Source organism: Myodes glareolus, chromosome 11, assembly GCF_982192425.1.
Source record: "Myodes glareolus chromosome 11, mMyoGla1.1, whole genome shotgun sequence".
In the NCBI taxonomy this organism is placed as follows: Eukaryota; Metazoa; Chordata; class Mammalia; order Rodentia; family Cricetidae; genus Myodes; species Myodes glareolus.
The window spans coordinates 43625872-43639676 of NC_142036.1; positions in this window are offsets into that span (position 1 = coordinate 43625872).

Here is a 13805-nt window from a genome sequence, read left to right on the forward strand (position 1 = left end):
TTCACCAACCCCTCATCAGATAAAGGTCTGATCTCCAAAATATACAAAGAACTCAAGAAACTAGACACTAAAACTCTAATTAATCCAATTAAAAAATGGGGTGCTGATCTGAACAGAGAATTCTCAACAGAAGAACTCCGAATGGCCAAAAGACACTTAAGGTCATGCTCAACATCCTTAGCGATCAGGGAAATGCAAATCAAAACAACTATGAGATACCATTTTACACCGGTCAGATTAGCTAAAGTCAAAAACACCAATGATAGCCTATGCTGGAGAGGATGTGGAGAGAGGGGAACTCTCATCCATTGTTGGTGGGAATGCAAACTTGTGCAGCCACTGTGGAAATCAGTGTGGCGGTTTCTCAGGAAACTGGGAGTCAACCTCCCTCAGGACCCAGCAATTCCACTCTTGGGAATATACCCTAGAGATGCCCTATCATACTACAAAAGCATTTGTTCAACTATGTTCATAGCAGCACTATTTGTAATAGCCAGAACCTGGAAACAACCTAGGTGCCCCTCAATAGAAGAATGGTTAAAGAAGGTGTGGAACATATATACACTAGAGTTTTACTCAGCAGTAAAAAACAATGACATCTTGAATTTTGCATGCAAATGGATGGACATAGAAAATGCTTTGCTGAGGGAGGTAAGCCAGACCCAAAAAGAGGAATATGGTATGTATTCACTCATAAGTGGATTCTAGCCATAATTAAAGGTCTTTGAGCCTATTATTCGAGATCCTAGAGAAGCTAAATAAGAAGGTGAACCTGATGAAAATCATGTAGCTATCGGCCTGGAGATTGGAAATAGACAAGAGTCCCAGGTAACCTCGGGTGCATGGGGGGGTGGGAGGGTTGTTGGAAGGGGAGAGGGTTAGAGAGAAGGGAGTAGGGGAGGAATGGGGAAAACTCGGGGGACTGAGATGGGGGGAGGGAGGAAGGATGGATATGGGATCAGGGAAGAATATATCTCAACTAAGGGAGTCATTTTAGGGTTTACAAGAGACTTGATTATAAATGGGATCCCAGATCCAAGGAGAGATCCCCAGATTGTTCTCTAGACAGAGGAGAGGGTGCCTGAACCGGCCTTGGCCTATAACCATACTGATGAAGATTTTGCTTATCACCTTAGATCCTTCATCCGACGACAGATGGCGATACAGACGGAGACCCACATTGGAGCACTGGACTGAGCCCCCCATGGTCCAAATGAGGGGCAGAAGGAGGAAGAACATGAAAAAAAACTCAGGACTGCGAGGGGTGCGATCACCCACTGATACAAGGGGACTGATCTAATGAGAGTTCACCAAGGCCAGTTGGACTGGGACTGAACGAGCATGTGATCCAACCAGATTTTCTGAATGTGGCCGGATTCTCTGAATGTGGCTGGCCCGTAGCCTTTCTGAAAAGCCACTGACAATGACACTGGGACTTGTTTCCTCTGCATATACTGGATTTTTGGGATCCAGTCTGTTTGGATACTCACCTTCCTGGACCTGGAGGGAGGGGGAGGAACTTGAACTTCCCACAGGGCTGGAAGCCCTGACTGCTCTTAGGGATGGAGAGGGAGGAGGAGGGGGAGGGGGGAGTGGGAGGGTGTTGGGAGGAGGGGCGGAAATTGAAACTTTCATAATTTAATAAACTTTGAAAAAAAAAACCAGAAACCAGTGACGTTCCTTAAATTCCCTTGAGCATCTCCCTCTCTCCTGAGTCAGGGCGCCCTCTACTCAGGGACATCGGTGGAGTGGGTGACTGTAATGTGTGAGAAAACCATGTCCTTCAAGTTGTCCTCGGACCTGCCCTGGACACCATGGCAGTGCACACATATTCATGCACACACAAAATAAATAAATAGGGAGGACATTTATCCCAAGCCCCCTTGCCTGTAATGGTACACACAGGACATTTTAATATTTTTAATATTTATTTGTTTTTTAATGTGTATGAATGTTTGTATGTATATGTGTGCACTATGTGTGCTTCTGGTACCCATGGAGGTCAAAAGAAGATGTCAGATTCCCTGGAACTAAAGTTACAAGCAGTTGGGAACTGTCATGTGGGTGCTGAGCATGAATGGTAATTTGAATGTAATTGGCCCATAATCTCATAGGGAGACACTATTAGGAGGTATGACCTTGTTGAAGTGGGTATGGCCTTGTTGGAGGAAGTGGGGGCAGACTTTGAGGTTTCCCATGCTCAGTATTCTGCCCAGTGTGTCTCAGTTGACTTCCTGTTGCCTGCAAGATGCAGGACTCTGAGCTACTACTCCAGCCTGACACATCTGTCCACACACCACCATGGTTCCCGTCATGATGATAATGGACTGAACCTCTGAAACTATAAACCACCCCAATTAAATGTTGCCTTGGTCATGGTGTCTCTTCACAGCAATAAAAACCCTAAGCCGGAACTGAACCCAGATCCTCTGCAAGAGTAACAAGTCCTGCTAACCACTGAGCCATCTCCCCAACTCCAATATATAGCACTTAGAAAACATCCCACAGTGACTGACAGTGGGAAGGTTTTTATTTTCCTCCTTGTTACTTTCTTTTTAAATGAGTGAGATGAAGGTGGAAGGCTGAGGAAGTTGAGCCTTCTTATAACCACAATGCCTGGGATGGCAGAGCAGAGAGTTAGAGAGATCTAGAAACACTGACAGCATTCTGGAGTTCCCGCACTATCCTTCCACAGCCTCCCCAGCCTGCTCATTACAGGAGAAGTAACTCCCACCATGGTTACACTTCCACAGACAGGGTTCTCCTATTGGCAGGAAAAAACTATAGCTAATTGATGGGCTCCTTGGAAAACTCTGAGTATTCTTCCAAAAAATTGTCAAGCTCTTCTTGGTAGCCTTCAAGTATAATATCCAATTTACTTTCAAAAAAAAAAAGAAAGAAAGAAAGAAAGGAAAGAAAATTTTAAATGTGCCTTTCAAACACACAGTACACTGAAATGATTTGTGTTTTGCTTGCATTTCCTAAACACTGAGCACTATGCATGCAGGAGCCACTCTGGTCTTGCTGGATGCTTTATACGTGACACCTAATGAACCCTCTGGTCCATGTATACCAACAGAGCTTGGGTAAGGGGAATACTCAGTAAAAGAGCTCAAACACATAATTAGCCACTCATGTGGATTTATTTTTTATTGGAACACACTCAGTAGTATATTTATTCGATCTGATCTCTACTGTATGATATACACAGTGCTGGTCACTGCTGTTGCTACCACGCCCTGGACAAAGCCACTATCCTCAATGAGTTTCTGTCTTCTATTTGAAAACTGTTTCGCTTACCTCTCTGTTGCCGTGATCAAACACCATGACAAAAGCAACTTCAAAGAGAAAGAACTTGTTTCAGCTTAGGATTCCGGAAAGATACAGTCCACCATGGCCAGGGAGCTACGGTTGTACCAGGCTATTTCTTCCAGGCCACCAACCAGGTCCCAAATCATAACACAGAGGCTTATTATTAATTTTGAATGCTCGGCCATTTCTGGCTAGCTTGTTTTGGTTTTTTTGTTTTGTTTTGTTTTGTTTCATTTTGGGCTTTTTGGGGGGGGCGTTGGTGGGTTTTATTTGTTTGTTTGTTTGTTTTGGTTTTTGGAGACAGGGTTTTCTCTGTATAGCTTTGGTGTCTGTCCTGGAACTAGCTCTTGTAGACCAGGTTAGCCTTGAACTCACAGAGCTCTGCCTACTTCTGCCTCCCAAGTGCTAGGATTAAAGGCATGCACCACCACCACCCGGCTCTGGCTAGCTCTTTTAACTTAACCTGTTTCTCTTTCTACCTTTTGCCTTGGGGTTTATTACCTTTCTCCTGTATATCTTACTTTCATTGCTTCTCTGAGTCTCTCTGCTGGCATCCACCTGGCTTCGAGCCCAAGCATCGCCTTCACTCTCCCCTCCTCCTTCTTTCATTCCCTCTGCCTTCAAGCCTAGATTTCTCTTTCTATTTATTCTCTCTGCCCGCCAACCCTGCCTATTCTTTCTCCTGCCTAGCTATTGGCCATTCAGTATTTTATTAAGCCAATCAGGTGCCTTAGGCAGGCAAGTTAAAACAAATGCAATACATCTTTCCGTAATTAAATAAACACAGCACAAACAAGTGTGACACATCCTTACATCATTAAGCAAATGCAACGTAAGCAATGTAACACACCTTTACACAGAGTAATATTCTGCAGAAGAAACAAATGTTCCACGTCTTTGCCTAGTTAATATAGTATTCCATGACACATGGCAGTCAGCAGAAAATGCAGGCCGAAAAGACATGATATCATAAGCAGGAGACTAGCTGGGCAATTCCATCAACACTCTGGAGGGAGACAATAAACCCTAAGTAGGGCAGGAATATGAAGCCTCGAGGCCCAACCCCAGAGTCACTCTTCCTCCAGCAAGGCTCTATCTCCTACAGCCTTCCCAAAGGGCACACCAAGATGATGTGGGACAATTCTATATTCTGTCAATTATGTTTTAAATAAACACTGATTGGCCAGTAGCCAGGCAGAAAGTATAGGCAGGACAACCAGACAGGAAGTAGAGGCGGGGCAAGGAGAACAGGAGAATTCTGGGATGGAAGAAGCCCATTCCACCCCAGTCCTGTACAGACACTGAAGAAGCAAGATGTGACCTGCCCTGCTGAGAAAGGTACCGAGCCATGTGGCTAACATAGATAAGAATAATGGATTAATATAGGTTATAAGAGTTAATAAGAAGCCTGAGCTCATGAACCAATCAGTTTATAACTTATGGAGACCTCTGTGTGATTTTATTTGGGGCTAAACAGTTGTGGGACCTGGTTGGAGGACAGAAACCAAGCAAGATAGAAACCCCAACAAGCAGGCCCTCATGTTACACCAAGATCCAAGTACATGAGCCTCTGTAGTCGATAATTTGCATTCAAACCACAGCAGAGGTAATGGCATCACTTCCTCAATAGAAACATAAGGGTTTGAGGGCCTGAAGCACAGCAGAACATAGGAGGGGGCAAAGGTCAAGAGGAGGGGCATCTGAGCAAAGGCACTACCATCATATCAACATCTTAAATTTTCGTTTAACTCAGCGAGGTTGTTTACAAGTGTACGGTGGAAGTTACTCACAGGAACACGCACCTCACTGATAGCAACACCACTGAAGAAAATGTCTTCTGCCCACTGGTCATTATCAGCATAGAAATCCTCAGGGTGAGGTGGAGCACCATGAACCCCTCCTATGCCTTAATCGTTCCAATCTAAACTTCCAAATTCCAAAAGACATCATAGTTTCCCAATCATTAGAAAAGTGTTTGGAGGAGGGGAAAAGAGGGAAGAAAGAATTGACTCCCACTCTTCAGTGGCTTCCATTTCCTACAGTCAGAGAGATGCTGTGTGTTAGAGAGGCCAGTGTCCTCTCTAAAGGTGGATGGCCCTAGAAGGGCAGCTCATGATCTGCCTTTCACTCTGTCACATTCAAAGGGATGTACTGTGTTAGGGATCTTGCAGCCTTTATGTTCCAAATCCTCCAGTGGCCTGGACCATTGCCGCTCTTCAAACCCCTTCCACTTTCTCTGGTGTCATGGCTAAGGAAGCCCTCAAAATTCTAGAACTGCCAGGGCTTTCCCATGTACCCTGCTCTGCCCTTCTCCATGGGAGTTCCAAGACCAGATCAAATTGCCCACTTTGGAAACAGCTCTCACAAGAACTGAAATGAAAAACTCTTTTAACTTCTAAAATCCAAAATAGTTTACTCAGGCACCCTAGAAATCCACATCATATCTTTAAACCCTGAGTTAGCTTGGCAAAGTTAAGAAGAAAGAAAAAAAAACAACCTGATTGTGTCAGTGGATTAGAAATGTTTGGTTTGGGCTTATCTTTGTTTGTTTTGCTTTGTTTTTTGTTTATTTGGTGTTGTGCGTCAGACGTTAATTTTCTTAAATATATCAATTTCTTTCAATGGGTAATGTAGAAGGGACAGGACTAAGGAGGATGGGGAATAGGGATGGGGAATGAACAGAAGCTGTCTGAGCCCAGATCCAAGCAGTGCTGAGGATGATTGTACTGGAGATGAAGTTTCTTGTTAGCGATGCTGACATGTCCTGAAGGTGGGGCAGGTAGGGTTAAAATGAGACACGAGAACAGTGGGGTGTAGAGGGGAGGAGGCCCTCAGGTGTGGACTCTATACTTGGAGGGTACAGACCTTGCACACTGAGCCTTGGATCTGACTTCCAGCTTTGGGGACCGAGTTATAACAGGGAAGGGATTCAGACACTGACTCTCTTCATTACAATTGACATGAAAGGTCAAAACTGGAAGGGAGACGTAGATGGCTGCTCAGAAGGAAAACGTTTCATTCTCCCGGTTGAACTGGACCAAGTGTACACATAGGCTTAGCTGAGATGCAGGTGCAGGGTCATTTTCCTAAGCCAAGAGACAGTGCTGGATGTAAAAATCCCACCTGCCCCCTCCTCCTGCTTTCTTACACTCTTTCACACTGTGCCTACTCCCTAGCCAAAATAATAAACAGAAGGGCTCGAGAGTGGCTAGGCAGTAGAGCACTTCTCTGGGATACCAAGGCGGTGGATTCCATCCCCAGCTCTGCAATAATTATAAGAGGAAAACAGAAAACACAGACTGAGCTTGAAAAAGTTTGTCTGAAGAACGAAGAGAGCATTCTCCATGAGAACGGCAACTCCGAGGAGAGTCAAGGTCTTGATCCAAGACTGGGGTAAGAGATTAACAAACACAGGACTGGGGAGACGGCTTACCAGTTAAGTGTACTGGTTATTCTTCCACAGGACCAATTTTGAGACCCAGCATCCCTATAGTGGCTCACAGCAGCTTGTAACTCTAGTCCCAGAGGACCCGATACCTGCTTCTGACCTCTAGGCACACAGCGATACACAGGCATACATGCAGGCGAAACTCTCATACACATAAAAATAAGTACAGATATAAAAAAAAGAAATCAGTTAACACCTCTACTCACCCTATAGCCTGTCCCAGTAGCCCCGCCCCGGCTAAAACCAAGCTCTGCGCTCAGACACAGCTGTGCCTTTTAGTGTAGGGCTTTGAGAATCGTCTGTGGTTGTGCCACATCCTCGAGAGACCACCCTACTTCACCCTCCGTCCACCAGGGTACACAGAAGGTACTGTTGTGTAAAAGCTAAGGGCATGCCACATGAGTGATACAATGTGCTGTCACTGAAAGAGATAAAAAGCAGAACCTCCGCAAGGGCAAGGCCATGTGGGGCAGGCTGGAGAAGTGGGGACAACTTATGTACGGCCGCCAGCATCGTGGGGTCAGTTAGGGTTCATGATTCCCTGTGAGAAGCAACTGTAAATAATTTGTGATCTAAAGCCTTTGACCCCAGGGTCATTGTGTTGAGTGTCTGGTACTACCAGAAGCCTGGGAAAGTGGGATAAGGAAAGAGGTCAAAGGTGTGGGTTTCATGATTGGCTCAAAGGAGGAGCTCATGGTCTCCTAGCCAATCAGTGAAAACTGGGTCTTCAGCCTTCAAGATAGAAACTCGGGCTGCTTCGACAGCCGCTTAATACTCACGGAGTGGCTGCAGTGGTTCACAAAGATTGCTCCATCCAAGCTTCTGTGGGTCAGTTAGGAGGCTTGAAATGAGTATTTGCCAGAAGAGGCCACAGAGGCTTCAACTCGGTGACCTGGGAAATGAAGCCTTGGGCAGGGAATTTGGGACTTTGTAGCCAGCACACAAACAAGTGTTTTTGCTGCTTTGACCAGCATCAACCCTGGCCTCCAAGCAGGGCATCTGAAGAGAAAAATCTAGTAGATGAAGTGGCAAGTTCCCTGTGGTTATTAATGTTGATTGTAAGTTTGCCAGGATCTCTAAACACTTAAGAGACAAAGTTCTGGTATGCCTGTGAGAGATTATATTAGGTGAGCTCTAGGCATGCCTGTGAGGGGGGTTTCTAGATTAGGTGAGCATCTAGGCATGCCTGTGAGGGGGGTTATAGATTAGGTGAGCATCTAGGCATGCCTGTGAGGGGCTTCAAGATTGAATGAGGTGGAAAGGCCTACCCTGGGTGTGAGATGTACTGTTCCATAGGCTGGGATCCTGGACTACAGACAAAGTTAGCTGAACACCCTCATTCATCTCCCTCTGCTACCTGACTATCACCTCAAGCTCTGGCCCCCATGACTTCCCCACCATGCTGGACTGTACCTTCCAACTGTGAGCCAAAATGAAACCTTCCTTCAGTTGCTTATGGCAGGCACTTTGCCATGGCAACAAGGCAAGGAACTAATACAGACACAAGACACATACTCTAGCAGTCTGAGAAGGAGAACACAATGAAGCTAGAAGCAAAACATCCCGGTCCAGGTAACAGGGTCTTGGGGGACTGCAGAGATGGTTCAGCAATCAAGAGAAGTGGCTGCTATTGCAGAGAACCCGAGTTTGAGCCCCAGCCCCCACATGGCAGCTCACAACCACCTATGACTGCAGTTCCAGGGGACCTCACACTCTTTTCTGGCCTCTGCAGGCACTGCACACATTAAGTGCACATAAAATAAATAAACCTTAAAGTACATAGATTTTGGTTTTCTTCTACTGACTCCGCTAACCCTGTGGAAACACCTTACAGGGCATTCACCATAACCTTGGATTAACTTTCTTTCCTCCTGGGCAGAAACCGCTCACCTGGCACCAGAATCACCGGTGACTTTCCACATGCCAACATCGACCTTTGCAGGTTGTAAAATGACTAAATGAGTCAGAAAAAAATAAAACTCAAATTTCTTACCCCCCAAAATAAGGTCATCCCTGTGGCTCTGTTACACAGCACAGCATCTGGCACTTCCAAGAAGGGACAATCCACTCGTCTCTTTTGCCTACTTCTGTGTTTTCAATCATTTTCCTTACAATCCTCATCAATATTAAGGCGCTATCCCCAAATCAGATTTAGAAGCATGCATGCCCATATCCACAGCAGCATTATTTGCAACTGCCAAAAGGCAGCCATTGTCACATGTGCCAACCCACAGCTGAACAGATCAACTGTGGTCTAGACACGATGCAGTATTATTGCACCATAAAAGGGGACAGAGATCTGAAACGTGGCATCAGTGAACCTGGAGCGCACAGTGTTGCCCGAAATACACCTGACACAAAGGGATAACTTAGAGCTGGAAGTGGAGGAGGCATCACCTGCGGCTTGGGGAAGGGGCAGGGTTAGTGCTTAATGGGTGCAGGCTCAGTTCGGAGGAAGGAAGAGTTCTAGACGTGGATAGGCGTGTGCAATGTGAATCATCTAATGTCCCCGAATTGTGCTCTTGACTGTGCTGAAAGTGATAGATTTGACCATATTGATTTTACTGCAGTCAAAACAAAGAGAAAGGGGAATGGGAAAAATAAAAAGGGGAAGGGAGGGAAAGAGAAAGAAGGGAAGAAAAGGGGAGGAAGAAGGAAAAAATAAAGCTGTATTTTCTTTCACACGTTCCCTCCTTAACTTGGCAAGGTTCTACCCAACTACAGCAGTGGTCCTCAACCTTCCTAATGCTATGACCCTTTAATACAGTTCCTCGTGTTGTGGTGACCCTAACCATCAAATTATTTTGTAAATATTTCATAACTGTAATGTTGCTACTGTTATAAATCATAATGTAAATATCCAATAGGCAAAATATCTGATATGTCACCCATCTGAAAGTGTTGTTTACCCCCAAAGAGACCACTCCCCACATGTTGAGAACTGCTGAGGTAAAGTATTAGATACAAAACTCCTCAAAGCCATGGCAGCCTGGGACTTCCAAATGAAAAGTGTGGTCAGAGGCCAGGGTATCCACGAGTTGGGAACACCCTTCAATATGTATGGTGGACTCCTAGAACAGAAAACAGCTGCTGGGCCCTCCTCTTTGTAGACCTGGGAACCTAAACAACAGCCCAGGAAGGCACCCTCAGGGAGAGTGGTCTACCTACAAGACAGCTTGTCCTGAGTCCCTTCATCCATTCCTTTATTTAACTTGTGGGCAGATATGTGAGAAACTTCTCACTTTCCAACTTCTAGAGAGGGGCGCAGGCACAAGGCCTAAGGGAAAATGGCTGCCATTGTGTTCACCTGGAACTAGACAGGATAAACCTAGCTGATCCAGAGCCAGGATCTTATGTGGTGGCTGCTCTGGCCTCTGGTCATGTGAACCAGTCTAGGAGGGGAGGCTGATTCTTTGAGCTGGAAGTAGCTGGTGGAGGTTTGGATGAGGGCAGGGGATAGGACACAGGCAAGGATGCTAAAGAGAAGTCAGCAGAGAGGAAGGTGTGCAGGGAGCTGGGGAAGAAAAAGAGGCATTAGAACCCCATGAAGCAGCTCTGCATTATTTGATGGCTGTTGTCGGTTGGTACCCCAAAAGCAGGTGCTAGAAATTCCTTTCCCAGTGGATTCCCAGATTTGGCCTCAAGTGGGGCCTCATGGGTGCTTCGGTCCTGAGCGATGAATAGGCTGATGCTGAGCATAGCAGGCTTGAAAATGTCAAGTCACTCTCCCTCTCTCGCTCTCCTTTATCTTCTTCTCTCCCTCCTTTCTCCCCTTCTTCTCCACCTTCCTCTCTCTCCTTCTCTGCTGTCTCCCTCTCTTCTCCCCTTCCCTCCTCCTCTGACTTACATCATGTCGTGTTGCAACAAGAAGGTTCTTCTCAGGCTGGATAGATGGCTCAACTATTAAGAGCACTTTCTGCTATTCCAGGGGACAAAGTCTGGACCCCAGAACCCACATCTAGTGGTTCTCCACCATCTGTAATTCTAGCTCCAGGGGATCCAATTAATTAGAAATAATAAAACATATATGTATGTATGTATATGCATATATATACATATATATATATATATATATGAAGACCCTCCCCCAGTATAGCCCATTGATGTGGGATTTCCCTCTGTATGCTATGATTACCATTAATGAATAAAGAAACTGCTGTTTTGGACCTATAGCAGGGCTCACAACTTAGTTAGGCAGGGAAAACTAAACTGAATGCTGGGAGAAAGAAGGGCAGGGTCAGGGAGAAGTCACGGAACCACCACTGGAGACAGACTCGCTAAAACTTTGCTGGTAGGGTCACAGCCTCATGGAGATACACAGATTAATGCAGATGGGTTAAATTAAGATGTAAAAGTTAGCCAATAAGAAGTTAGAGCTAATGGGCCAAGCAGTGATTCAAATAATACAGTTTCTGTGTGATTATTTCGGGGCTAAGCAGCCAGGATCAACTAGCGGCCTCCTCCAACAGCCCATTGACTATGCCAGCCTCTAGAACTGCAAGACAAATAAAAGTTTTTAGTTTATTAGTCACCCAAGTTCCTAAGTCACTAAGCACAAAGCGAGCATAGCAAATAACTCTGTGGGGTGACTGAGATGGGCGCAAGGAAAAAGAGAAGGGAGGGAGGAGGCCCCCTGAGCTTAAAGGCTGCATCCGGATGGAAATTTACAAGGCGACTGATAAGGACCTGGTGCCAAGGTTCCAGGTGTGTCGGTGATACCAAGGTAATGAGTGTGTAATGAGAATAGCTATATGGAAAATTCCTGAAGCCAGAGTGAAAACGGAAGGCAGGGAATCCACAAAAATGGTACAAAGGCAGAGGCTTCTCCGGGTTCACTTTCTAAAGGCGAAGAGGGATTAAAGAGCTGACGACCGTGTACTGGGAATCCCCAGAACACAGTCTGAAGAGAGGTAAGAATCAGAGGAAAAAAGGAAAACCATGGAGTCACCCAAGGACAAGAAATGAGGAAATTTTGGTTTCTCTGGGAACCAGTTGGCTTCTGTCACCTGTATGTCACTATGTAGAATCTGTGTTGCCCTGTGTTCTGCTTGTTTGCCTGTGAGTAGAAGATTCTAAAGAAAATGCTCTGGTTTGGGAATCCCCCTCCCATTCCCTCTTTGTTCTCAGATCCTGGAGTCTGGAATCAACCTTTTACCCCACCCTGAACTCCTCTGCATAGCCCCTGACCTCCTGAACTCCTCTGCATAGCACGTGAGCTGTAGGCCTGGGCTGTGGGGACAGATCTCGAGGCCAGGAGCATTGCTGTGTGGTTCTGTTTCTGTCCACATGCCCTGGAACCCCAGTGCTAGGGCAAACCCCAGAGAACTGGGAAGCAGCTGGTCGGCTTTCCCTGGTACTCACCCCAGAGTTCAACCTCAGAGATGCAAGCCTCTACAAGCCGGAGAAGGAATACAACACCTTGTAAGGCCCAATTACCTACCATCCTCGGCTGCTCATCATAATAGGCTTTTCTGGGATGCTGTCCTGGGAGACTTAAGGACCCAGGCAGCTTCTGCCTTCACTGCCTACTGGCATCTCTGGCTGCACATGGTCTTCCTCCAGATGCCCTATTCACGGTCTCTAGATGGACTTGCCAGCTTCAGGTTATAACAGCAGCTGAGTACCATGGGCCTTTGGAGAATCAGTTCTTTGATACATTTTTGCAGCCTTAGTGTGGCAAGAAGTCAGGACTCTGACCGGAAGTGCTTCCCTCCATATCTGTGAGAACAGACAGAAGGCAAACCAGGCTCAGATGTGTTACCCTGATTTTGCTCAGATTTCTTCAGCTCAGTTGCAAATGGCCCAGGAATAGAAGGAAGAAATGGGAAAGAGGAAGAGTTGAGTAGAGATGCTTTTGCTTCCAAGTCACACAGGGTTAGTCACTATGTAGTTGTTGTTTGGACAGGGAGTCATAGTCTGGAGTCCAGAAGCTCAGGGCTTTGACAAACTGTTGTCCCAGTTCATCCTGTGTTACTATGGCAGACCGTTGGAGACTGGGAGATTTAGAATAAACAGAAATGTGTTGGCTCATGGTCCCAGGGGTTGAAAAGACTAACATTGAATAATTGGTTGTTGAAAAGAGCCTTACCCTGTGTTAATATGAGAAAATGAGAGCCAAGAGGAGTTCAGATCCACCCTTTACAATGACACTAACCCTGCCCCCAAGGCTAAGCCCTCACAGAATCTTCTCTTAAAGGGCCAAGTCCTTAACAGTTGTTATGGTAACTAGACTACAAGTGAGGTTTTGGGTTTTGTTTTTACATCTCTCTCTCTCTCTCTCTCTCTCTCTCTCTCTCTCTCTCTCTCTGTGTGTGTGTGTGTGTGTGTGTGTGTGTGTGTGTGTGTAGGTCAGGAGACAACCCTCGGGAGTCTGTTCTTGCCTTCCACCAAAGGTTTCAGTGTTTGAACTCACAGCTGGCCATCGCATCAGATTTGGGGAGCCAATGCAGTTACTCACTGAGCCATCTCATGCCCTTTTAATTCGGCCCTTAAAGGATAAGTCATCTTCCTCTATTGGACAAGCATGTGCGGCTTGATTTTCATTTCGGCAGTGACGATAGCAACAATGCCTGTTTTGCCAAGTACCATCAATTTAACATGACCCCCTTTGCAGAAGCTGTCTCCCTCCTCCACCGGGTCAGGATCCTGGCATCACAGTCCCCCGCCACCACATCAAGATGGGACCTGAGCGTCTCTAATTCTACCTTCTCGCAATGTGCAGGGGAGCCCTTGTAGATGTGAAGCAGGTAAGCACCCACCCTCAGCTCCAGCTGTCAGGTCTTCAGCACGATGTGACATTCAAGCTGATTTGAAAGGCAAATGTGACACAGAACCCAGAGTTTCATACTTGGTAAATGTGAGGCAGGTTTCACACCTGTCCCAGCCTGAGCTCCCCGGAAGCAGCGCCTGAGGCGAAGACTTATGTGCTGCTCTTTATTAAGGAGTACAATCCCCAGGAAGGAGGAGGGTGGAGCAGGGTGAAGCCGAACTGGAAAGACGTCAAGTGTAGCTGACTGCTCAAACTCCAAGGCTAGCCTTCCGAGGG